This window comes from Chiloscyllium punctatum, chromosome 30, assembly GCF_047496795.1.
Source record: "Chiloscyllium punctatum isolate Juve2018m chromosome 30, sChiPun1.3, whole genome shotgun sequence".
In the NCBI taxonomy this organism is placed as follows: domain Eukaryota; kingdom Metazoa; phylum Chordata; class Chondrichthyes; order Orectolobiformes; family Hemiscylliidae; genus Chiloscyllium; species Chiloscyllium punctatum.
In genome coordinates, this window is record NC_092768.1 from 38,995,414 (window position 1) to 39,000,056 (window position 4,643).

Genomic DNA, 4,643 nt, shown 5'->3' on the forward strand with positions numbered 1-4,643 from the left:
CAACTTTCTCGAAGCAGCATTTCATGTTGATCCTCGATCATTTCCGGATTGCAGAAGCAGAGATCTGGTTAGTCTCAGAGGAACATCCAATTCAAGAGATAAGGAGTCACTCGTCACTAGTTTCTGGGAAGATGTCTCTCAGTCAGGTTACAGTCAGTAACAACTACACACGTCGATACTGTCCCCTTCAGGCAGTGCTAAACATCTCCTGTCTCTTCAAGGAGTATTTGACCGAACAGAGGATGCTACCAAGCCACATTTTCTCATTTTCCACCCTCCGTGTTGTTGAGGGGTAGCCACAGGATGAACAGGGTCCCTGATTACTCCCGGGGGAAAAGGCTGCAGTGCTCTGACATTGCCTTCTGCAGGATGTCCTCAATGTGAAGGGTTCCCCTCTCTCACAGACTGCCATCAGGCAGATTGGGAAGATTGATGGGCTGAGAAACAACCGGTTTGGGCAGGTTACGAGAGTGGGATCAACAAAAGGTGAAATTGCTGGAGAAACTCGGCAGGTCTGGCAGCAACTTTGGAGAGAGAACAATATTTAGGTTATGTGTCCAATGCCCCTTTTTCAGAACGAGCTTATGAAAGACAGATGGAAAGGTGTAGGGAGGGAGTTGGTGAGAGCCGAGCTAACTGAAGGTCCAGCCCCCAATCTGGGCTGATGTTCATGTGGGTGGCTCAGTTGCGAGCACAGCTGCCTCATAGTGCCAGGGACCTGAGTTCAATCCCAGCCTCGGGCAACTGTCTGTGTGGAGTTTGCACATTCTCCCCGTGTCTGCGTGGGTTTCCTCCCACAGTCCAAAGATGTGCAGGTTAGGTGAGTTGGTCATGTAAAATTGACCCCTTGTGTTCAGGGATGTGTAGGTGTGTTAGTCAGTAATAGGATAGGGGGCTATGTAGGCTACTGTTTAGAGGGTAGGGATGGACTTGTTGGGCCCATTGGCCTTGTCTCCATTCAACAGGATGATGGATAATCTGCCATTTCTTCATAACTTTTGACTCCCTAGCTAATCACAACACTATCTATCTAAGACTTGAACTTAAAAGGGAGAAGAACATACAAAGGAAGCACATGGTGAGGACATTGCAGGAGAGAGAGAGAACCGGCACAGTTAGTGCCTTTGATGTTTGAATTTGTGTATCGCTGGACATCAAAGTGCATCTGGGAAAATGATCAAACAGTGAGATTCACAACTAATCTTTTAGGAACTGTTGAGCGAAGTTTACAGCACAGAATCAGATAAGTTAATCGTGTTTTAAGTGTGGCTGACAGAGAATCTGCAGTAGTGAGTAGAGTGGGTTCTTTCTTCATTATATGTTTTTGGAGATATGTCTCTTGATTAAACTTAAAATATAAGCCATAACTATTAATTTAACCCGGGCAGTGTTTGTAGAGGAATAAGTGTTATTTTCTGTGTCTGTAGATTGTGAAGGAGCAAAAATGGCCTTTAATAGAGTGATAAGTACTTCTTGTGGGAATATAAAGAGAGTTCAAGGGTTACTGCGGAGTATATCTGCCATAAATGCTGTTAGCTGCGAATCTTATCAGATCGAATGGATCATTTGGAGAGACAGTTAGAAGCAATAAGGAATTTGGAACAGCGACAGTATGTGATGGATGGCAGTTCTGGGAAGGAGGGAATGTCTCAGATACAATCATATAGATAGGCTAACTCCAAGAAAGGTAAGAGAGATCGGCACCTAGTGCAGGAATATTTGTGGATATACCCATTTCAAACAGGTATGCTGTTGGAAAATGTAGGGGGTGATGGATTCTCAGGGGAACGTAGCACAAATAGCCAAGTTTCTGGTATTGAGACTGGCTCTAATGCAACAAGGGGTACGTCAGCTTCCAAGAGATCAATTGTGTTAGGGGATTCTGTAGTCCGAGGTACAGGCAGACGTTTCTGTAGCCAGCAGAGAAAAATCTGAATGGTGTGTTGCTTCCCTGGTGCCAGGTTTAAGGATGTCTCAGAAAGGGTGCAGAATGTTCTCATGGGGGACAGAGGTCCAGCAAGAGATCATTGCCCACATTGGAAGGGAAGGGAAATGGATGCAATTCTGTAGGGAGATACAAGAGAATTAGGCAGAAATTTAAAAAGGAGGTCCTCGAGAGTAGTTATATCTGGAATACTCCCAGTGCTACGAGCTAGTGAGGGCAGGAATAGGAGGATACAGCAGATGAATGCATGGCTGAGGAGCTGGTGTATGGGAGACGGATTCACATTTTTGGATCATTGGAATCTCTTTTGGGGTAGAGGTGACTTGTACAAGAAGGATGGATTGCACCTGAATTGGAAAAGGACTAATATACTGACAGGGAAATTTGCTGGAGCTGCTGAAGAGGATTTAAATGAGTACGATTGGGGGAGGGGGGTCGTGGGACCCAGGGAGATAGTGAGGAAAGAGATCAATCTGAGACTGGTACTGTTGAGAACAGAAGTGAGTTAAACAGTCAGGGCCAACAAAGACAAGGCAGGACTAATAAATTAAACTGCATTTATTTCAATGCAAGGGGCCGAACAGGGAAGGCTGATGAACTCAGGGCATGGTTAGGAACATGGGGCTGGGATATCATAGTAATTATAGAAACATGGCTCCGGGATGGGCAGGACTGGCAGCTTAATGTTCCAGAATATAAATGCTACAGGAAGGATAGAAAGGGAGGCAAGAGAGGAGGGGAAGTGGCATTTTTGATAAGGGATAGCATTACAGCTGTGCTGAGGAAGAATATTCCCGGAAATACATCCAGGGAAGTTATTTGGGTGGAATTGAGAAATAAGAAAGGGATGATAACGTTTTTGGGATTGTATTACAGACCCCCTAAGAGTCAGAGAGAAATTGAGAAACAAACTTGTAAGGAGATCTCAGCTATCTGTAAGAATAATAGGGTAGTTATGGTAGGGGATTTAACTTTCCAAACATAGACTGGGACTGCCATAGTGTTAAGGGTTTAGATGGAGAGGACTTTATTCAGTGGGTACAAGACAATTTTCTGATTCAGTATGTGGATGTACCTACGAGAGAAGGTGCAAAACTTGACTTACTCTTGGGAAATAAGGCTGGGTAGGTGACTGGGGTGCCAGTGGGGGAGCATTTTGGGGCCAGCGACCATAATTCTATTAGATTTAAAATAGTGATGGAAAAGGACAGACCAGATCTAAACGTTGAGGTTCTAAATTGGAGAAAGACAATTTTGATGGTATTAGGCAAGAACTTTCAAAAGCTGATTGAGGACAGATGTTCGCAGGTAAAGTGACAGCTGGAAAATGGGAAGCCTTCAGAAATAAGATAATAAGAATCCAGGGTAAAAGGGAAGGCTGGTAGGTATAGGAATGCTGGATGACTAAAGAAATTGAGGGTTTGGTTCAGAAAAAGAAAGAAACATATGTAAGGTATAGACAGGATAGATCGAGTGAATCCTTTGAAGAATATGAAGGCAGTAGGAGTATACTTAAGAGGGAAATCAGGAGGGCAAAAAGGGGACATGAGATAGCTTTGGTAAATAGAATTAAGGAGAATCCAAAGGGTTTTTACAAATATATTAAGGACAAAAGGGTAACTAGGGAGAGAATAGGGCCCCTCAAAGATCAGCAAGGCGGCCTTTGTGTGGAGCCACAGAAAATGGGGGAGGTGCTAAATGAGTATTTTGTATCAGTATTTACTGTGGAAAAGGATATGGAAGATATAGACTGTAGGGAAATAGATGGTGACATCTTGCAAAATATCCAGATTACACAGGAAGAAGTGCTGGATGTCTTGAAACGGTTAAAGGTGAATAAATCCCCAGGACCTGATCAGGTGTACCCGAGAACTCTGTGGGAAGCTAGAGAAGCAATTGCTGGGCCTCTCGCTGAGATATCTGTATCATCGATAGTCACAGGTGAGGTGCCGGAAGACTGGAGGTTGGCTAATGTGGTGCCACTGTTTAAGAAGGGCGGTAAGGACAAGCCAGGGAACTATAGACCAGTGAGCCTGACCTCAGTGGTGGGCAAGTTGTTGGAGGGAATCCTGAGGGACAGGATGTACATGCATTTGGAAAGGCAAGGACTGATTAGGGATAGTCAACATGATTTTGTGTGTGGGAAATCATGTCTCACAAACATGATTGAGTTTTTTGAAGAAGTAACAAAGAGGATTGATGAGGGCAGAGCAGTAGATGTAATCAGTAAGGCATTCAACAAGGTTCCCTATGGGAGACTGGTGAGCAGGGTTAGATCTCATCGAATACAGGGAGAACTAGCATTTGGATACAGAACTGGCCCAAAGGTAGATGACAGGGGGTGGTGGTTGAGAATTGTTTTTCAGACTGGAGGTCGGTGACCAGTGGAGTGCCACAAAGATCGGTGCTGGGTCCTCTACTTTTTGTCATTTACATAAATGATTTGGATGAGAGCATAAGAGGTACAGTAAGCAAGTTTGCAGATGACACCAAAATTGGAGGTGAAATGGACAGCGAAGAAGGTTCCCTCAGATTACAAGGATCTTGAACAGATGGACCAATGGGCTGAGAAGTGGTAGATGGAGTTTAATTCAGCTAAATGCAAGGTGCTGCATTTTGGGAAAGTAAATCTTAGCAGGACTTATACACTTAATGGTAAGGTCCTAGGGAGTGTTGCTGAGCAAAGAGACCTTGGAGT